The 23,150-nt window shown below is 46.5% G+C and overlaps 1 protein-coding gene and 1 long non-coding RNA gene across 12 annotated transcripts in view; one reads left to right on the forward strand and one right to left on the reverse strand.

The window, feature by feature from the left end:
• Positions 1-23,150, forward strand: part of LOC139276702 (bis(5'-adenosyl)-triphosphatase-like) — a 1,572,769-nt gene that overhangs the window by 1,002,335 nt on the left and 547,284 nt on the right. The gene's annotated exons all lie outside the window — the stretch shown is intronic.
• LOC139276701 (uncharacterized) lies at positions 14,577-17,403 on the reverse strand. Its single transcript, XR_011595975.1, has 3 exons — positions 17,243-17,403; positions 16,953-17,110; positions 14,577-16,228 (listed from the first exon to the last, which is right to left on the reverse strand). It is a non-coding gene; the product is annotated as an uncharacterized lncRNA (long non-coding RNA).

Raw genomic sequence — 23,150 nt, forward strand, 5'->3', positions numbered from 1 at the left:
CCACAGGTTCACCACTCTCTGGGTGAAGAAGTTTCTCCTCATCTCGGTCCTAAATGGCTTACCCCTTATCCTTAGACTGTGACCCCTGGTTCTGGACTTCCACAACATTGGGAACATTCTTCCTGCATCTAACCTATCTAAACCCGTCAGAATTTTAAACGTTTCTATGAGATCCCCTCTCATTCTTCTGAACTCCAGTGAATACAAGCCCAGTTGATCCAGTCTTTCTTGATATGTCAGTCCCGCCATCCCGGGAATCAGTCTGGGAATCACTTTAGACTTATTAAATTGCACCTGCCATGTGTTTGACCATTTCACCAGTCTATGTCCTCCTGAAATCTGCTACTATCCTGCTCACTATTTACTACATTGCCAAGTTTTGCATCATCTGCAAACTTCTAAATTGTACTCCCGACATCCAAGTCCAGCTCATTTACATAACAAGAAAATCAATAGTCCCAATACCGACCTCTGCATTCTTCTCTCCAGTTAAAAAAACATCAGTCCTCCCTCCTTTCCCTCAGCCAGCTAGGTACCAAAGTTACCACTGTCCGTTTAATACCATATGCTTCTATTATTTGAATAAATCTGTTATGCATCATCGTCATCAGAGGCAGTGCCTCAAAATCGAGGACAACTTGCTTACACTCTAAAAATGAGTTCTTAGGTGACTGAACAGTCCAATACGGGAATTATAGTATCTGTCACAGGTGGGACAGACAGTCGTTCAAGGTAAGGGTGGGTGGGACTGATTTGCCATACGCTCCTTCCGTTGCCTGTGCTTGATTTCTGCATGCTCTCGGCGATGAGGCTCGAGGTGCTCAGCACCCTCCCGGATGCACTTCCTCCAATTAGGGCGGTCTTTTGCCAGGGACTCCCAGGTATTGGTGAGGATGTTGCATTTTATCAAGGAGGCTTTGAGGGTGTCCTTGAAATGTTTCCTCTACCCACCTTGGGCTCACTTGCCCTGTAGGAGTTCCGAGTGGAGCACTTGCTTTGGAAGTCTTGTGTCTGGCATGCGAACAATGTGGTCTGCCCAGCGGAGCTGGTCGAGTGTGGTCAGTGCTTCGATGCTGGGGATGTTGGCCTGGTCGAGGATGCTAACATTGGTGCGTCTGTCCTTCCAGGGGATTTGCAGGATCTTGCGGAGACAGCGTTGGTGGTATTTCTCCAGCGATTTGAGGTGTCTACTGTATATGATCCATGTCTTTGAGCCATACAGAAGGCAGGTATCACTACAGCCCTGTAGACCATGAGCTTGGTGGCAGATCTGAGGGCCTGATCTTCGAACACTCTTTTCCTCAGGCGGCCGAAGGCTACGCTGACACATTGGAGGCGGTGCTGAATCTCGTCGTCGATGTGGATCCTCGATCATGGTCTGGAGGGCCAGGACCACAAACCTAGTGGTGCCACTCTGGGCGCGTTGCTCAACTGAGCACACACATGGCATTGCCGTACACAGGCACACACAGCACAGGCAGCAGGCTGATTTGAAGGACCACGATAAATGATAGCACATTGCATCAACCGAAGCGTAGCTGATGGAGACATCTCCATGAACTGAAGCATGCTAGCCTGTGCAGTACTTAACATTTAGCAAAGCCAGATGGTGGAATTTGCAAGACTTACCCTCCCCCTCGAGTGTGGGGCCAGCTCATGCAGTGGTGGTTGCTTTTCTCCAGGCAGGACCCATCAAAGCAGCGACCCTCTCTTCCAAGGGTGTCAGTGGGTGCAGATTTGCCGGGCCTCCTCCTATTCGAGTTCTTTCCTTTTTGAGATGAAAATGCAACTTTTTAGTGAGGGTGCCTTTCTGCCGGGTGGAACATATACAGCTGGTCACATTTACAACTTCAATTCCATGGAATAAATCAGAGTCAATACCGGGCCACCACATGTGGGATCTAGCTATCTCTTTCATCATTACCATACCCGGGTGTGTGCTGAACGTCTCCCTGTCCTTTTTGGGTAGCACTACGCGGTTACCCCACAACAGACAGTCTGCCTGAATGGACAGCTCATCCTTTTGCCGCTGGAACAGCTTGATTAGCTCTTGCATTTCAACGGGGATGCTGGTCCAGCTCCCATGCAGTACACAGTTTTTTACGAGGGACAGCAGGGGATCTTGGCTGGTCCAAGTCCTAATCTGGTGGGCTGTGACAGGTGATTTATCATTTTCAAATGCTTCCATGACCATCAACAAGTCTGCGGGCTGCGCCACCATCAACAAGTTTGCAGGCTGCGCCATTTCCACCCCCGTGGTGGGCAATAGTAGCCGACTGAGAGCATCCACACAGTTCTTGGTGTCTGGTCTGTGGCGGATGGTATAGTTATACGCTGATAGTGCGAGTGCCCATCTTTGTATGCGAGCTGAGGCATTAGTATTTATCCCCTTGTTTTCAGCGAATGGGGATATGAGGGGCTTGTGATCGGTTTCCAGCTCAAATTTGAGGCCAAACAGGTACTGATGCATTTTCTTTACCCCGAACACACACGCGAATGCCTCTTTCTCAATCATGCTGTCGGCCCTCTCGCCAAGCTCCTGGAGGCATAGGTGACAGGTTGCAACTTCCCCGCAATGTTAGCTTGTTGTAATACACACCCGACTCCGTACGACGATGCATCACATGCTAGCACAAGTCTTTTACATGGGTTATACAATACAAGCAGCTTGTTGGAGCATAAAATGTTTCTGGCTTTCTCAAAAGCAATTACTTGTTTTTTTTCCCCATAACCAGTTCTCACCTTTACGCAATAACACATGTAGGGGCTCTAAGAGGGTGCTTAACCCCGGTAGGAAGTTACCAAAATAGTTGAGGAGTTCCAGGAATAACCGCAGCTCCGTGACGTTCTGTGGCCTGGGCGCGTTCCTGATAGCCTCTGTCTTGGCGTCTGTGAGCCGAATGCCGTCCGCCATGATCTTTCTCCCCAAAAGCTCCACTTCTGTTGCCATGAAGACGCATTTCGACTTCTTCAGCCACAGCCCAATGCGATCCAGTCGCTGGAGGACCTCCTCCAGGTTTTGTAGGTGCTCGGCGGTGTCCCAACCCGTGACCAATATGTCGTCCTGAAAGACCACCGTGCACGGTACCGACTTGAGTAGGCTCTCCATGTTTCTCTGGAAGATCGCTGCAGCCGACCGAATTCCAAACGGGCATCTGTTGTAGATGAACAGTCCCTTGCACGTGTTGATGCAGGTGAGGCTTTTCGAAGACTCCTCCAGTTCCTGCATCATGTAGGCCGAAGTCAGGTTGAGCTTGGTGAACGTCTTGCCTCCTGCCAGCGTCACAAATAGGTCGTCTGCCTTAGGTAGCAGGTATTGGTTCTGTAGCGAGAAACGATTAATAGTTACTTTATAATCGCCGCAAATCCTGACGGTGCCATCACATTTGAGTACTGGAACAATCAGGCTGGCCCCCTTGCTGAATTCCACTGGGGAGATGATGCCCTCGCGTTGCAACCTGTCCAGCTCGATTTCCACTCTCTCCCTCATCATGTGAGGTACCGCTCGTGCCTTGTGGTGAATTGGTCGTGCCTCTGGGACCAAGTGGATCCGCACCTTCGCCCCGGAAAAGTTTCCAATGTCTAGCTCAAAAAGGGAAGGAAATTTGTTCAGAACCTGGGTACATGAGGCCTCATCGACATGTGATAGCGCTCGGATGTCATCCCAGTTCCAGCGTATTTTGCTCAGCCAGCTCCTTCCAAGCAGTGTGGGGCCATCGACCGGGACAATCCAGAGTGGCAGTTCATGCACCGTGCCCTCGTAGGTGACCTTGACCATGGCGCTGCCCAGGACAGTGATGAGCTCTTTGGTGTACGTTCTCAATTTCGTGTGGATGGGGTGCAGGGCTGGTCTGAGTGCCTTGTTGCATCACAGTCTCTCAAACATCTTTTTGCTCATGATGGATTGGCTAGTGCCAGTGTCCAGCTCCATGGGTATGGGTAAACCATTCAATTTTACATTTAGCATTATAGGTGGACATTTCGTCGAAAATGTGTGCATCCCATGTACTTCAGCATCTGCCTCCTCTCTCTGTGGCTCGAAATTGTTTTGATCCACCATGGACCGATCTTCCTCTGCCACGTGGTGGTTAGCAGGTTTTGCAGAGCTTGCAGCTCATCTGCATGCTCATTGGAGGTGCCCCATTGTTCCACAGCTCTTGCAAACATACCCTTTGAGGCGGCATGAATAGGCTGAATGGAAGCCTCCACAACGCCAACAAGGTGTGAATTGCCTTGCATTCATCCTTTGTTGCGGACTCTGAGTCATCTGGGTCACCTGAGGCCTGCTGGCAGTTGCAGACTCGTGGTTTCTGCCCTATAAATTTCTGCTTGCAAACACAGTTCCAGTTAATTTATGAACATTGCTCGCACTTGTGTGCTGAGAGATTTGTTTGGTGTTATCACTGTTGGGCATAAACGCCTGTGCTATCGCAATGGCCTTACTGAGGATCGGTGTCTCTACAGTCAAAAGTTTTCGTAGGGTGGTATCGAGGCCAATGCCCAGTACAAAAAAGTCTCTGAGCATGTGCTCCAGGTAGCCATCAAACTCACATTGTCCTGCAAGTCGCCTTAGCTTGGCGACGTAGCTCGCCACTTCCTGACCTTCAGGCGCGTGTAGAACCCGATACCTTGCCATCAGCACGCTCTCCCTGGGGTTAAGATGCTCCCCGAACCAGTGTACACAGCTCCTCATACAACTTATCTGTGGGTTTCACCGGAGCCAGAAGATTCTTCATGAGGCTGTAGGTTGATGCCCCGCAGACCGCAAGGAGAACCGCTCTCCTTTTTGCAGCGCTTCCTTCTCTGTGCAGCTCGTTGGCTACAAAGTACTGGTATAGCCGTTCGACATAGGCTTCCCAGTCCTCACCCTCCGAGAACTTCTCCAGATGCCCACATTTTGCTGCATCTTTGCGTTGGATTCGTATACTCGTCGGCAGTTATTGTGTTCCTAACACAGATGAGACTGCACACAGGGAGGTTAAAGTAACAGTGACCCCAGCCTTTATTAATACACTCCAGAGTGAGGAACAGGCCTTAGGGGCCGACTTATATACAGTGCACCCAAGGGATGCTGGGATCCCTTGGGACTTCAGGGGATGCGTTCCCTGGTGGCGGAACATGGGAGTGCATGCTTTACTGATACACAACAGTTTGTACCTGAAATATCTCCGCCTTGAAGGCCTGCCTGCCATTGCTCATTTACTGGTTTCCTGCCCGATTTTTGTTTCCAGTCCACCTGTGCTAGATCCCTTCTCAAATTGCTGAAATTGGATCTCTTTCAATTGGGTATTTTCACTTTTGATTTTTCTTTGTCCTTTTCCATAACTACTTTAAACCTAATTATGTTATGATCACTATTACCCAGATATTGTCCCACTGAAACACAATCTACTTGTTCTCTTCATTCCCCAGAACTAGATCCAGAACTAATTCCTTCCTTATTGTGTGGCTACAAATGTATTGATTAAGAAAGTTCTCCTCTACACATTTTAGAAATTCTTCTGCTCCTTGCCCTTTACTCTGTTCTTTTTCCAGTCTATATTAGGGTAATTGAAGTCCCCTACTATTACTGATCCATTATCTTTACGTTTCTCTGAAATTTTGATGCAGATTTTCTCCTCGATCTTCTTCTCCCTATTTGGGGGCCATTGGAAACATCCAACAATGTAACAACTCCTTTTCTTTGATCTTAACACGAACCAAGTAGATTTATTCTTTGAACCCTCGAGTATATTGTTCCCCTGTAAAACTGTAATATTATCCTTAATCAATACTGCCACCGCTGCCCCCCGTCCATCCCCCCCGTCTTTTTTCCTTCCCTTTCTCTCCTGAATATGTTGTAGCCAGTAATGTTTTTTTCCCATTCCTGCCCTGCCAGGTCTGCATTATAGCCATTATATCATAACTCCATTTAGCAACTTGCACCTGTAACTCGTCAACCTTATTTGTAAGATTCCTCGCATTAGCACACGTGCATTCCAACACCATGCTAGTCTGCTTTGCTTTTTTTCCTCCATCGAATTCCTGCTCTTTCTGCACTATTCTTTGTACTGTTGCTGTTTGTTCCTCCTAGAGTTGAGTATGCACTTTGTCTTTCCTATCTGCTGCTGCATTCTGGTGCCCTTCCCCCTGCCAAAAACATTTGAAACCCTCCCCCGCAACGCAAGTTAACCTCCTTGTGAATTATTGGTCCCAGCCCTGTTCAGGTGCAACCCACCCGGCTTGTACAGATCCCTCCTGCCCCAGGACTGGTCCCAATGCCCCAGGAGTCTGAAGCTCTCCCTCATGTGCCACTCCTCCAGAGATTCCGACCTTTAATCTTTTTCCTAGCTCTTGAAACTCTGCCTGTCAGACCTCAGCCCTTTTTCTACCTATGCCATTGGTTCCAATATGCACCACGTCTTCTGGCTGTTCACCTTCCCACATGTTCCGCACCCATTCAGTGATATCCCTTACGCTGACAGCAGTGAGGCTATAGCTTTTTTAAAAAAGTACTATACACATTTTAGTAATAATTACCTACCGATTGGATTTGACTTTCTAAAGAAAGAAAGACTTGAATTTATATAGCGTCTTTCACGGTCACTGGATGACTCAAAGCGCTTTACAGCCAATGAAGTACTTTTGGAGTGTAGTCACTGTTGTAATGTAGCACAGTTGGGTGCACTGATCAACACATCAACATAAAAATTGCGTCTCCCTTTGAGATACAGCTAGCTGAAGTTTTGTTTCTATATTATCGGTGTATCTGATTTAAGGTTGTACAATATAAAATATAGAAATGTTCTTATTTTACCACAGTCTCCTTATTGCACAGCTCCCTAACACTAATCTCCTCCTCTCTGACATAAAGCAGCATCATAATATTAAATTCAATGAGTATTACTTGCCTTCATTTCCATGCCTAGGGTATTGTTGTACCAAATATGCAAAATCAAATTTAGGAACACTTGTATCACCCATTTATTTCCATTATCCATCGTTCGGGTCCCTTCCATTCTGGTGGAAAATGGAGCTTGCACTGCATTGGTTGTTGTATGCTCTTAAATTGCTTCATTTATAATAGACTCTAGTTTTTTCTTATTATAGATGTTAATCTAATATGCCTATAATTCACAGGATTATGTTTATGTTTTTATAAAGATCAGAAACATTAGGTGTTTTTAATTATCTAGCAGTGCCCCTGTATTTCATGAGCTGATGAAAATGTCAGCAGCATTCAGTCTTTTTGGAAAAATAATTCAAAAAATATCACAGGGTAGAAAAGTGCTATTGACATTAATCATACTTCTTGTTAACCGCTGGATTTTTAACACAGATTGTAGGATTTAGTCACTGTTTGCAGTTCACTCAAGTACTAATCATTATAGTTCAATATGAAAGAAAAGCTAGTCAGTAAGAACTTCATGATATTTTAGTGGAAATATGCCAATGTTTTGTATTCACATGGACCGAGTACAGTGTGTTCTCTTGACACTAGTCAATACCTGGAGTTCTTGTATCTTCATTACAGTAAAACAATTTATTACGCCGGTGAACTTAATTAACTGAAACAATCCTATGGTAAAAGTAGATATTTACACTGTGAATTAGCTGTACCGATATCTTACATAGCTGTTTCCATGCACTCTATACTATGGAATATTTAGCCTACATCGAACAAGTATCAATAATGCCGCTGGAAGAAGTCAAAGGGAAGGTTTTGGTAGTATTAACAGTTGAAATCTCCTTCCTACAATGTATAAAGGTGTGTGGGGGAAAAAGAATGTTGTAGTAGGGCAGATTAAGGAGACAGGATCTCACTTTTTTCATGCAAATGCGCTATTCTCTATTCGGCAGATTGACCACATAGGTTTGGGAAGATGGGGGCGTTGAGATAAGAAAATTGGGACAGACCGTGAATTTCTCCTTAACCACCACTAAGGGAGCTCTGTAATCAATTGACAGGTTGTCTGCATATTCTGTGTCATTCTGTTCTCACCAGCTGTTTCATCTGGTCGACTGCCAAAGAACTGATGAAAGTCACCTCCACTGTGGCAGGTTGATTGGCGTGACAAGTAGCTTTTGAACCTAAACTTACGGACATCTGGTAACGAAGTCAGCTCTCTTACCATAACCGTATCAGATCACTGATGCTGTCTCTTTTTGTTGATTGAAACCAATTGTAACTCTATAAAAATATAAATGGCTGGAATTTGCAATGGCCGAACGCATTATTACCCATTTGAAACTGACTAAAACATCAGGATGTAGCGCATGCGCATCTGAAGTCAAAATCTTGATGCTATGTTTAGTCATTCACTGCTCCGACACTGGCTGCGCTGTGGACAACCCCCCAACCGCTCCATAGCTGGCACTCCTTGTTGGATTAGGGGAACTGGGGTTTTAACAGCACATTGACTGCTAAACAAACACTATAGCCTTGAAAAACTCATGTTAATTTTGTAGCATGTCAAATTTCTCCATTATGATAAAAATTAACATTTTTAAGAATTTTTAAAAAATGTTTTTAAATTTTCTTTTTTGAAGTTCATGATATTTCACGTTCTATCTTATCCCCATGTGAGGGACCCAATCTTTGTTTTGCTCTCTGTAACATTTTTGAACAGATAGGATAAAAGCAGCTTCCATTTCCTGCTTTCCCATCTGTGAGAATTCTGCATTGTGATTGGCTGCTTAGACAGCTTGTTGGCGTCACAGCAGATCGCAATAGGGAATTCCCTCTATAGAGCGCTGCAATCAATTTCACGATCTCTGTGGCGAGAAGCTTTCTTTCATTATCACTGACCGCAAATTCTGGGCCATTCTGTTTTATTTGTAAACCATTCTAGTTGCCTATCATGCTAGTATTCTGATATACCACCATCTGAGATTTATCATGCATTGGTTATGATTCCTTCTCTAATGGAGAAGTTGTATAAAGCAAGCTCTCCACTGTGCTTTTTGGATGCCTCTCAAAGAGAATGTTACAGGGGGAAAAGGTCTGTTGCATATTTTATTTTTGCACTTTGTTATACTTCAATATTTTGACAGGCATGTCTTCAACTCTACACCATGTGAAATTCCCCCTCAAGGTGTTTGGTGTAAACATTAAACTGAATGTGCTTCAAGATTTCCAGCAAGAAGTTAAATGAAACTTCTTATATTAACAGAAGCACTTGTGAGTGTGCACTGGAGCTGAAGGTCATGCAGCATTTTAGAGGATCAATAAAGACCTTTGAACTGAGAACAGGATTGTATTGTGATTGATCACGTTTGACATAATGCAAACTTATCAGGAATCTTGAAAATAGTTTGAAACATGCATTTGGGAGTAAAGGCAGTCGTCAATACAGTTATAAAGGATTATTCAATCAATATTGTAGTATATTTGGATCCTGTGTGATATTGCAGTATTGATCAGAATTTAACTTTTTTTTATCTCGGCCTTTGTAATCACTTCAAGGTTAATTTTCTCAGTCTAACGGCCTGAATTTCTATGAGGATTGCATAGAGATTAATGAAACATTGCACATTTCCAAAGAATAGTTAAAGTGGAAATATCTTTAATCTGTCTCTGATGAATTACTTCCCTTTACATGTTAACATTTGAGGATGCTTTTTCATATCCTATTTTACATCCACAGAAGTAAAGCGCCCTGCAGTGCATGTATAGAACATTCCTTTTGACATAGGTGGCAGAATAGCCAGTACCGATAATTTGAATGTCTTTGCTTTGTGGGGGTCAGCATCAAGAACAGGAACATATGTCAATCGCTGCTCACTGCAACACTAGCTGGGTCTTGTCAGCCCAGGAGATTCAAGTTGATGAATCTTCCTCATAGGTGGTGGGGTGTGAAGTATTTGATTTTTTTTTAGCAATCTCGGGAGAAAGCTTACTAGACAATGACATTGCATTTCCCTCCTTCTTCTACGGTTTGATTGTTTAAGATGTTATTCTACATGCAAGTCCATGGTTGTGACATATTTTGGTCTTCATCTCCCTGTGCGGTAATCTGGTGGGTGGATTACCCGTTCTGGGCAGTAATCTGGTGGAGTGGATCACCTGTCCTGGCAGTAATCTGGAGGGTGGATCACCTGTCCTGGGTGGTAATCTGGTGGATGGATCACCTGTCCCTGGTCAGTAATCTGGTGGGTGGATCACCTGCCCTGGTTGGTAATCTGGTAGAGAGGATCACCCGTCCTGGGCAGTAATCTGGTGGAGTGATCACCTGCCCTGGGCGGTAATCTGATGGGGTGGATCACCCACCCTGGTTTGTAATCTGGTGGAGTGGGTCACCTGTCCTGGGCAATAATCTGGTGGGATGGATCACCTGCCCTGGCTGGTTATCTGGTGGAGTGGATCACTCTCCCTTTTATAGAACATTTGATTGATTTTAATGGAATAGAAATCAGGTGGATTCTTTGAATGGCGTGCAGTCTGCCTTGCTGAGTTAGTGCCTGGGCGGTGAAGATGAAATTCTACCCCACAGTCTTTCCCTGATGCACAGTTTGTTTTGTTTTATTCCTGTTTTTACAAATATGGAGACCTCCTCTTTCTGATAATTGCTTACTTCCACCACTTAAGATATTTGGGGAGGAATCAGAAAACCTGGGTGCTGAGACTGCATCCTTAGCTATAAATGCTTCACCCTCACAGTCAAAGTATTGGATGTAACAGCGACAGGCACCTCTCTCAACCACCTCAGACACTCCTACAACAACCTTCAACTCTGATGTGTGCAAGACTCCTTTAAATAGGCGAGCTGAATGCGAGTCATCCATGACATCATCAGACCTGCTCCTGTTAATTGGCCGGGAAACCAGCATGACTCAGTCAATTGATCGAGTTCAGTTCAACACACAGTGGCGAGCCCGCCGCACCTCAACCCACTCACAGATAAAAATGCAGCACTTCGTTTTTTCTCCCCGGCACCTTTTCCTAGGCTGTATTCCTCCTTATAAGCTGTTTATCTGTAACAGCTCTCAGTTCCAATGAAGGTCATCGACCTGAAACGTTAACTCAACCTTCCACTCCCCACAAATGCTGAGTGACTGGCTGAGTATTTGCAGCATTTTCTGTTTTTATCACTGAATAGCAATCAAAAGCACAGGATTTTCTTTATCTTCCCTGGCTCAGAAACAAGCTCTCCTAATTTTGCACTGGCTAATCAAGTCTGAGACCTTTCTGGTTTGGGTGGGCCAATATTAGACTGGGTGATGAATTTACCCATTAAACCATTAGCAAAGCATACAGGTTTTTCTTGAAAGCATGGGGAAAGTGAAAGCTTTTTTGGAAAAACTGGGCAGTCTTTAGTGGGCTAAATGAGTGACATACAAAGCTGAGCAAGTGAAAGAAGTATTTTTTAAATTTAAGAATTATAACAGTTATATGATGTATTGTGTTAGATCTGTAAAAATGATTGCACCTAGATCTATTAAATCAGGGCAGTTGCACTTTGTTAGACCAATTCTTTATCAACTAATACTGTCTGAATTAAAGTAACTGTGAAGTCATTAGCTCCGTTTTTAGTCTAAAGAAGAACAGGAGTAAGCCATTCAACCCCTCAAGTCTATTCCGCTATTCAATTAGATCATAGCTGACCTGTATCCCAACACCATCTACCCGCCTTGGTTCCGTAACCCTTAATATGCTTGCCTAACAAAAATCTATCCATCTATCAATTTCCCTAAAAGCTTTTTGGAGAAGAGAGTTCCAGATTTTCACTAAAGCTCACTTATTGGCTGATAATTTATTTTGACAGCACAAGACAGCATGGCATTTTTTCTCCCGTTACTCTATTCTTCACCCTAAGGAAAGCCTTTTTCGAAAGGCTTGCCACCTAACAATCTGTGCATTAAGTGATAATATTCATTGACACCCTGCATGTGAATTTGAGGTGAAGCAGGCATTCTTAGACTGCCTCTTTTCCAGCAAAGAAATTCTCTTTACTGCAGGATGACATTATCGAGGACATTTAAACTGACAAGACATTTCAGTGTTGATGCACATCAAAAGCTGCTCTGATCTAGGAGCAGGTCTTGAGCAAAGTGACAGGGACAGTTTGTAATTTGTGCTGCATTTGAACTGAACACCGAATAACACATTTTTCCAACGTCCTGCGAAATGAATGAATCCTTTGTCAATCAGTGTCATACAACCAATATGTGAAATAGCCGTGGACACGTCACACTTTTCACACTGTTAGGCAAAGTTAAGTGTTTTGCCAGAAGCTACGGACACAGTGCATATTCAGAGAAGGAAAGATTTGTCAATCAAAATTTGCCTGGAATCCAGCAATGCCATATCCTGAAATAGAAAGCAAATTCATCAGCTTCACCACTGTTTGAAACTGAATTCATTAATATGTCACCAAGTGCGAGATATTGGTAAAACTTTCACTTGTAGAGAGTGAGGAATCTAAACACCACTCTTGGAATCTATTTTTCTTTCAGAGATCCTATTTCATCTCCAGACAGCATGTGAGACAGATTATTTTTCATAGATTATTCTGTGAGATGATAGTTCATATTGTCAAACATCAAATTGTAATTGTCATAATTTCCAGATAATATACATGCAGACACAAAAATACACAACAGCACTGATTTCCATATTTTATTTAGCCTAGGAAGTGAAACTAGTGATCGGTGCTATTGGAACCTTTTCAGCACAGTGCAACAACAAAGCTCAACTTTTCTCAAATAAATGTATGATCACTTCGAACATGTTTCCTTGGGAGAAACGTCATCATGATTTAAGAGTAAAATGCTAAAAACTTAGGGGGCCGAATTTGGTGCAGGTTGTGCCCGCAGCCGCCGAGGATCCGTTGGTAATGTATGTTTACTGGCCGATTCCTCTGGAACCGCCCATCTGTTGTCCAGATTCCACCCGGCGCGAGATTGGTTGTGGAGGGATCCGCCGATGTGACTCCATGCCACCCGCCCATGCAGGATGCTCCAAACCGGCCATTTTGGTGAGGGGTTGCTGGCCTCAGATTGACCTGCCGCCCGCCAGAAGGACCGCTTGCAAAAAGCAGGTCTGACCTGGCCGTGAGTCGGGCGGCAGGGAGATGGGTTCCGAGTGCTGCAGCGCTGCACATCGCGGCTATGGTGCAGGTACTGGACCATCGTGAGTGGGACTGCTGGGAAAAAGTTAGCTGGGTGTTGCTTTACTTTATTGCTGATGGCAATGTTTAATTTGGATGTGATAAAAGTGACTGAAATGTGTCTAGGCTGGTGGAAACTTTTTTCTTTGACCTTGCTGAAAGACCTTCATTGAGAAACCCAATGGCGAAGGCAAAATAATTATGAATAAGTGAAAAGTCACAATTTATCCATCCAAGCTGATTGATTAATTCTATGACATAGTCCTTCAAGAAGTTCTCAGGGAAGCACTACATACACAGAGAGGGGTAGGGTTAGAATGATCTATTGTAAGCCTGAGACAGCTGCAGACTCTGACAACATTTGTATGGAAGGAAAAGGGTATAAAGTTACAGCTATTCGACTTTAGGGGCAGCGCGATTACAGACCAAACTGAGGAAGGACTACGGTCTTTAGAACACAGCAAGAGACAAGTACTGTGGTGACTCAGTGGCTTACCGTTGAGGTATCAATGACTAGACTCATTATCGCCATGTTAATGTGTCTTTCTTTGTACTGCAAGGAAACTACTTCATAAAATCTGTTCTGATTCATCACAAAAGACCTGTACCCAGCGTGCCTTGTTGTGGTGATGGACATAAGTCTATTCTGAGAGATGTAATTAATCTGAAACATCGAATAACCCTCCCAGCACATAAAGCATGTTACGATGGCCTGATGACCCTACCCATTATGCAGTGCAGTCATATGTGGATGGGAAGATATTCCTGACTAAGCAGATGACCTGAGGGACAGATGTGTGTTTCTCACAAGGCACCACACATGACGTTAAAATCAGACACTCACCAAGGGCCCAAGTTTCCCCAGGAGTTGCTCCTTTTTTTTTTGGAGCAACTTGATTTTTCTGGAGTATCTTAAAAGTCGCCCATTTAATTTGCTCCAGTGTAAGTGAGTTAGTTAGGATTTTTTTAGTTTAGTTTTGTTTTGTTCAAAAGGGGGCATTACCAGCCACCTACGCCTGTTTTGGCCACTTAAGCCAGTTTGGCCAGCTAATAGTTGCTCTAAACTAACTTAGGCGAGCATCTGTGGCCACTTGCGTCCGCACAGAAAAACCTTGCGGAGAGTTAAGAAATCAGCGCAGGTAACTAGAGATGGGGGCGGGGGCGGAGGGGGGGAGGGGGGTGGGGGGTGCGGAGGGAAGCACAGACAACCTTGCAAAGCATTAAACACCTTCACAACAACTAATACAGATCTTGTACTGTAACATTTGCATAATTTACACTTTCCTCTATATAAAGCTTCATAAAATATGCACTTTTTAAATATCATTTATATCAGAAGTTGAATTTTGATGGTGCTGACTGCCTTTCTTACTGCTCTTATCAGCAGACAGTCTAGGGACAACTTTTCTAATTTGAGCAGCTTATTCTTTTTCTAAATCATTTAAAGAAACTCTATAAAGTCTAAAAGGGATATTTTATTTAGGCATTAATGCTTTGAAATTTCTTGACATAGTTGTGATCAGTGACGCAAACCAGTAGCTTCATCCCCCTAGTGTCGTGTTTCGAAGAATTCCGCCGCAATGACTCCTGGTTACTGATCTAGTGGCCCGGACTCGAGCTGCGCGCACCCCCCTCCGGGCTCCTCCAGCTCCTGCTCCTGCTCCCCGGCAAGCTTTCCTCGGCACACACCGCGCACACACTCCGCCAACTGAACGGGAGGGGCAGCACTGGCAGCAGAGGATGCAGGCAATGGGGGTGCGAGAGGCTACAACAATGAACTGGAGTCTAAGTGAGCGCGGGAAGGCAGCGCTCACTGTGTGGCAGGCCACTCGGCTGGGATAGGGGCGGCGAACATCGGATCATCCCTTCGGCCAGGGATAGGGGTGGCGAGCATTGGGACATGCTGGGAGGGCAAGGAGCTACTGCGCATGCACGCAGATTCCACTGCGCATGCACTCAGCTGCCGGCACTGTTTTCGGCGCAGGGGTGTAGCTCCGCCCCTCACTGTGATTGCCACAACGCGCCAGACCCTAGGGCGGTCCATGGAGTGGGGAGAATCAGCAGCTACATTTTCAGCACCGTTTTTGGAGTAGAAAGTCGACGTACCACGGGTAAGTGCGCTGAATAAAGGGGTTGGGGAAACTTGGGGCCTAAGAGAGGGTCAATAATGTGAATGTATTTACAAGTGCACAATAACAAAGGTTACATAACATTATTATATTTACAAACGTTTACATCATCAACACCCACTCCTCTACCCAGCACCAACACCTCTCTTCCCCACCCCCCGAAGCCATGCCCAAGCTCCTCTTCCTCGTCCCGCCTGCACCACGGCGTCCCACTCCCCTGTCCCTCACTGTCTCTGGTTGACAAGGTTGTGCAGGAGGGCAGCGGGATGTCTGCAGACGTGTGCATCTTAGTAAGGCGGCAGGGGGCGCGTCCGAAGGTGCCGGGATCTCCTGCTCCTCCGATCTGTCTACCTTGAGGGTGTGGGGTCAGGGGCTTGAACTGAGCGTCGAGAAGCCATCTCTTGCCACATCGCCTCAATGCTCTTGGTTGTGCGCCCCAACACAGTGATGAGCCGGTCCATCTTGTCTTCATGCTGCTGGGTGAAGGTGGCCATGCTGCCAGCTATCCCAGTCATGGTCTGGAGCATATCGGGATCTCTCTACATGCTTGTCCATGATAGTTTGACGATCTCCAGAATTACAGAGAGCCGTGGTGAATCCTCAGGTGGTTGCTCGCTCCTGGTGGGTTCTAGCGCCTTGCTTTCCTTCGCACCACGGCCTCTGCGCTTGGTGGAGCTTGCCAGTGTTTTGTCCGTTCCAAACCCCAGGAACTCAGAGGCTGATGCCAAGGTTCTGTTGACACCTGGCTCACATGGTAGGAGGCTGCTGTCATCCTGTTCCTGCTCCTGGAGCTTAAGGGGCTCAAAGACGGGCCCTTCTCTCTCTCCTCTAATTCGTGGCTCAGGGTGGCGGAGATGGGAGCAGTGGAAATGGGTGATCAATGGGGGAGGGTGGTGGAGGAGAGATCAGCTGTCTTGGGCTGGTGGTGACATTGGTGTGGAAAACGTTGGGGTCTGACGACTTCTCTGAAGGCCAGATGTCGATGGTTTGCCTTGCTGGCCGAGTCGACATCTGCAAGTAGAAACATAGAAACATAGAAAATAGGTGAAGGAGTAGGCCATTCGGCCCTTCGAGCCTGCACCGCCATTCAACAAGATCATGGCTGATCACCCACCCCAGCACCTCGCCGGCCCCCCCCCCCCCGACCCCCCCCAGCCGCAAGGACCACATCCAACTCCCTCCCGAACACATCCAATGAACTGGCATCAACAACTCTCCGAGGCAGGGAACCCCACAGGCCAACAACTCCCGGGTGAAGAAGTCTCTCCCAATCCCAGCCCCAAACAGCCCACCCCCCATCCCAAGAGCGTGCCATCCCCCGGTTCTGGACCCACCCAACACCGGGAACACTCCCCCTGCACCCAACCCGCCCCATCCAGTCAGAATCCTTCCCAAATGCCGAACACCCCCGGATGTCGAGCCCCCAGCCCCGGCCACCCTCCAAGTAACGGATGCTAGCATTTGTCCTCTAGCACCTCCGGCTGATAGCACACTAACATTATGAACAGAATGGAGTAGAGGACGACATTTCAGTCTGTGGGTGGGCGCCGGGGGTTTGCTGTTCAAGCTGAGATGTGAGCCGTGCCATTTCACATTCTGCCAGCGAGGAGTTGCATCTCTACATGGGCACACCAAGACTGGGCAACAAAGTGTGCGGTAAACCATGAGTGCCTTAACATTGCATGACCTTTCATGCCATGAGCGTGGCTCAGACCGCAGATTAGTATAACCTTACCATGCTGTAGCACCGATCTGCATCAACCGTTGTGGTTGCCTGGCGGCGGGCACCCATCAATGCCAACACATGCTGCTCCAGCCTGCTCAATTCGACCGCTTCTCTCTTGGTACTCCTCCCGTCCCACGCAGGCTTGCTGCGTTGGATGCGCTTATCTTCTGCACAAAGAAACGATGCGGCCTTTAGCCCCCTTGCTTATGCCCCCCACACACACAGTCCCATACTCACACACACCTGGTGCACAACCCTTTTGGCGTTGGAGAGGTGGGGAGGAATACATTTGTACTCACTCTTGCTGCCGCCACCAAACCGTTACAACGTTTCCGGCATTGGTCCCCATCCCGCTCAATGTTGCCCATTGCAGACACGATCTCAGCGATCTCCCTCCAAATGCATCATTATTGGGGTGGTGGAGGCTTGCCATGACCATCCCGGGGGAAGTCTTTGTATCCGCGCTTCATCTCCGTTACTAGCTCCTCCAATTCCTCCTCTTTAAACCAGGGAGCTCTGGGCCTGGTTTTGCCAGTTCATTGCTGGTTTCTGGCCACTCATCATCGATGATGAAACAAATGGGTGCTCAACAGTTTGTGTGTCTCAATGTCTCCGACTACCCCCTCTGCAACCTCCAACTCTCTCCTCTACAATCTCCGACTCTCTCCACTATAACCTCCAACTCTCTCTCCACTATAACCTCCAACTCTCTCTCCTCTACAATCTCCGACTCTCTCCACTATAACCTCCAACTCTCTCTCCCTACAACCTCCGACTTTCTCCACTATAACCTCCAACTCTCTCTCCTCTACAACCTCCAACTCTCTCCTCTACAACCTCCAACTCTCCCTACAACCTCCAACTCTCTCTCCTCTACAACCTCCAACTCTCTCCTCTACAACCTCCAACTCTCTCTCCTCTACAACCTCCAACTCTCTCCTCTACAACCTCCAACTCTCCCTACAACCTCCAACTCTCTCTCCTCTACAACCTCCAACTCTCTCCTCTACAACCTCCAACTCTCCCTACAACCTCCAACTCTCTCTCCTCTACAACCTCCAACTCTCTCTCCTCTACAACCTCCAACTCTCTCTCCTCTACAACCTCCAACTCTCCCTACAACCTCCAACTCTCCTCCTCTACAACCTCCACTCTCCCTATAACCTCCAACTCTCCCTCCTCTACAATCTCCAACTCTCTCCTCTATAACCTCCAACTCTCTCTCCTGTACAACCTCCAACTCTCTCCTCTACAATCTCCGACTCTCTCCTCTACAACCTCCAACTCTCTCTCCTCTACAACCTCCAACTCTCTCTCCTCTACAACCTCCAACTCTCCCTGCAACCTCCAACTCTCCTCCTCTACAACCTCCACTCTCCCTATAACCTCCAACTCTCCCTCCTCTACAATCTCCAACTCTCTCCTCTATAACCTCCAACTCTCTCTCCTGTACAACCTCCAACTCTCCTCCTCTACAACCTCCAACTCTCTCTCCCTACAACCTCCAACTCTCTCCTCTACAACCTCCAACTCTCTCTCCCTACAACCTCCAACTCTCTCTCCTCTACAACCTCCAACTCTCTCTCCCTACAACCTCCAACTCTCTCTTCTCTACAACCTCCAACTCTCTCTCCCTACAACCTCCAACTCTCTCTCCCCTCTACAACCTCCAACTTTCTCTCCTCTACAACCTCCAACTCTCTCTCCCGACAACCTCCAACTCTCTCTCCCTACAACCTCCAACTCTCTCTCCCTACAACCTCCAACTCTCTCTCCTCTACAACCTCCAACTCTCTCTCCCTACAACCTCCAACTCTCTCCTCTACAACCTCCAACTTTCTCTCCTCTACAACCTCCAACTCTCTCTCCCTACAACCTCCAACTCTCTCTCCTCTACAACCTCCAACTTTCTCTCCTCTACAGCCTCCAACTCTCTCTCCCTACAACCTCCAACTCTCTCTCCCTACAACCTCCAACTCTCTCTCCTCTACAACCTCCAACTTTCTCTCCTCTACAACCTCCAACTTTCTCTCCTCTACAACCTCCAACTCTCTCTCCTCTACAACCTCCAACTTTCTCTCCTCTACAACCTCCAACTCTCCTCTACAACCTCCAACTCTCTCTCCCTACAACCTCCAACTCTCTCTCCCTACAACCTCCAACTCTCTCTTCTCTACAACCTCCAACTTTCTCTCCTCTACAACCTCCAACTTTCTCTCCTCTACAACCTCCAACTCTCTCTCCTCTACAACCTCCAACTTTCTCTCCTCTACAACCTCCAACTCTCCTCTACAACCTCCAACTCTCTCTCCCTACAACCTCCAACTCTCTCTCCTCTACAACCTCCAACTCTCTCTCCCTACAACCTCCAACTCTCTCTTCTCTACAACCTCCAACTCTCTCTCCCTACAACCTCCAACTCTCTCTCCTGTACAATCTCCAACTCTCTCTCCCTACAACCTCCACCTCTCACCTCTCAAATGTCAATTCTCTCCTCTCCCCTCTCACATTTACAGGTGGAATAAAGTGGTGTGCCTTTATGCGCAAGCGCAGTACAGCCATCAGCCTCAAACGACCCTGAAATGATGGCACATCCGAAGAGAAAAACTACACAAAAAAACCCGCGAAATCTCGCGCATGCGCATTGGGGGCCCTCCGACGATTCCCGTGTGGAGAGGCCTCCAACTGCCGCGCACTGATGACGCCAGCCACTCACTCCCGACTGCCGCTGATTCTGCCGCCCACACAACGGAGCCGAAAGCAGCTCCCAACAGCACCCGGTGGCAGCGGGCGGCAAAAAGATAGGTGCCACCAGGGGCCGCCGAGAAATGGTCGGTGATCAAATTCGGCCCCTAGATCTTCAGTTTAACGGATAGGAAGCCTGAAAGCCAATTATGGTTTCGATGATAGAATTGCATTGAATGTACAGCACAGAAAAAGACCATTCAGCCCAACTAGTCTATGCTGGCCTCCACACAATTCTCCCATTTCATCCGCCTCATCTCAGCCTTTCGGCATATCTTTCTATTCCCTTATCTCTCATGTACTCCTCTAGTTTCCTTTTGAAAGCCTCTAAGCTATTGGCCTCAATCACTTCCTGTGATAGCGAGTTCCACGTTCTATCCATTCTTCAAGTAAGGAAATTTCTCCTTATTTGCCGACTGGATTTATTAGTATACTATCTTGTATTTCGGCATGGCAACCATCAGCAGGTCGGAGCCTTTAAAGGAGCAGCGTGGAGCATACCACTTCAAGGTGCCGTGCGAGTCGGTTCAGGAGGGTGACGGCAATGAAGAGGACAACTGGATTTGACGTCACCATAACCCAGGTCGGTGATTGGAGTGTGGACAAGTACAGCAGGAGCTGTGAGGTCGGGGCGCAGGAGCGACGAGTGATCGTGGAGCGATGTGATCGGGGCCCAGGAGAGGCGCGAGGTCGGGGCCCAGAAGAGGCAAGAGCCCAGGGGCAGCACGGACCAGCCCACATTGCGAGATGTGTGCGCACTAGGTCCGTGCAGCAGAGCTGGTCTCCAGTCGTCTTGGTTAACCCTTGCCACTGGACCAAGACCTAGCTCTGTCAAGCCGGTGGTGGCTGGTGTGCAACGGTCACCGCATGTTAAAAAAAATCCACGCATATCTTCCACCCTTCAAGATTTAGTTCGGATCCTGGAATATTAGGTCCTTCATTGAAACACCTGTGAACTCATCCCTTCTTGGCGTGGAAGCAAGTCTTCATCGATACGAGGGACCGCCTATGATGATGATGTATTTATGGCACCTAGTTTTGGATTCTCCTGCATGTGAAGCATTCTCTCTACATCGACTCGGCCCAATCCATTCATAATTTTAAAGACTTCGATCAGGTCTCTTCCATGTCTTCTATTTTCTAAAGAAAACAGCTCCAACCTGTTCAATCTTTCCTGATAGCTGTAATTTCTCAGTTCTGGTACCATCCTTGTAAATCTTTTTTGCACTTTCTCCATTGCTTTTAATTCCTTTCTCTAGTATGGAAACCAGAACTGTGCATGGTACTTTAAGGCCCCAACCTGAACTTGGGCAGGGTTTTCCATCATTCATAGGACATTATTAGATCATGCAATTTTCATTCTTATAGACTATTGCGCTGAGTTTAGAGACACTAATAAAAATTGGAGATGTTGCATTCTGAGACTACATACATAATAGCTCAGATTTTCCTGTCAAAATAACATGAAGCTAATGGGGCTCGTTGTTATTTATGCGCAAATGGTACAGTAACTTCAGACCAAGTGCAGATGCACGGTTAAACTCAGAAATCCAAAAGCTGCTGTCTGAGTTGCACCGCTCCGCCATTAGCTGCGTGAAAATGGCACAGTCTACCTCACAATTGAAATGTATTGAATGACGTGAAGTTGCTGTAATTGTGCGGTAGATATGAAAGTTAAGTCTTGTGCATTCCAGTCTAAGTACCTTTTAACTACATAATAGGTGTTAATTACTGCCAATCAACCTCTCTGGCACTGAACAAAAATTAACTATTACAAGGTTTTAATTGAAGATTTAAAAAATGTAAAAAAAATATTTTTACTTTTTCTTGCTATCTTTATTTCCCTTATTCCAATTTTTCTTTCCCTTTATTTCTCTTTGATTGGACTCTGATTTACACTTCCTTCTCAGTGCTTGCGTTGTTAATTTAACAATCCTTCATTCTGATTGGTTAAGGAGATACCCTGTTCACACAGGTCCCAGGTGCTCTGTTATCAGCTTCCACTGTCAGCAACTTGCCACGCAAAAAATTTTAAATCCTAAATGTGCAAGGGCAAGTTTAACTAACAATAGACGCCCCACTACAGCAGAATCTGCCCCACTATGATGAATGTAATTAAAAATAATGAAATCAACATAGAAACATAAAAACATCAAAAATAGGTGCAGGAGTAGGCCATTCGGCCCTTCGAGCCTGCACCGCCATTCAATAAGATCATGGCTGATCATTCCTTCAGTACCCCTTTCCTGCTTTCTCTCCATACCCCTTGATCCCCTTAACCGTAAGAGCCATATCTAACTCCCTCTTGAATATATCCAGTGAACTGGCATCAACAACTCTCTGCGGTAGGGAATTCCATAGGTTAACAACTCTCAGTGAAGAAGTTTCTCTTCATCTCAGTCCTAAATCCTAAGACTATGTCCCCTGGTTCTGGACTTCCCCAACATTGGGAACATTCTTCCCGTATCTAACCTGTCCAGTCCCGTCAGAATCTTATATGTTTCTATGAGATCCCCTCTCATCCTTCTAAACTCCAGTGAATAAAGGCCCAGTTGATCCAGTCTCTCCTTATATGACAGCCCAGCCATCCCTAGAATCAGTCTGGTGAACCTTTGTTGCACTCCCTCAATAACAAGAACGTCCTTCCTCAGACTAGGAGACCAAAACTGAACACAATATTCCAGGTGAGGCCTCACTAAGGCCCTGTACAACTGCAGTAAGACCTCCTTGCTTCTATATTCAAATCCCCTAGCTATGAAGGCCAACATACCATTTGCCTTCTTTACCGCCTGCTGTACCTGCGTGCCCACTTTCAGTGACTGATGAACCATGACACCCAGGTCTCGTTGCACCTCCCCTTTTCCTAGGCTGCCACCATTCAGATAATATTCTGCCTTCGTGTTTTTGCCTCCAAAATGGATAACCTCACATTTATCCACATTATACTGCATTTGCCCACTCACCTAACCTGTCCAAGTCACCCTGCAGCCTCTTAGCATCCTCCTCACAGCTCACACTGCCACCCAGTTTAGTGTCATCTGCAAACTTGGAGATATTACACTCTATTCCTTCATCCAAATCGTTAATGTATATTGTCAAGAGCTGGGGTCCCAGCACTGAGCCATGCGGCACTCCACTAGTCACTGCCTGCCATTCTGAAAAGGACCCGTTTATCCCGACTCTCTGCTTCCTGTCTGCCAACCAGTTCCCTATCCAGTATATTACCCCCAATACCAGTATATTACCCCCAATACCATGTGCTTTAATTTTGCACACCAATCTCTTCTGCGGGACCTTGTCAAAAGCCTTTTGAAAATCCAAATACACCACATCCACTGGTTCTCCCTTGTCCACTCTGCTAGTTACATCCTCCAAAAATTCCAGAAGATTCGTCAAGCATGATTTCTCTTTCAAGGCAGGGAGGTGTTACTACAGTTGTACAGGGCCTTGGTGAGGCCACAC

The sequence above is a fragment of the Pristiophorus japonicus genome, chromosome 12, assembly GCF_044704955.1.
Source record: "Pristiophorus japonicus isolate sPriJap1 chromosome 12, sPriJap1.hap1, whole genome shotgun sequence".
In the NCBI taxonomy this organism is placed as follows: domain Eukaryota; kingdom Metazoa; phylum Chordata; class Chondrichthyes; family Pristiophoridae; genus Pristiophorus; species Pristiophorus japonicus.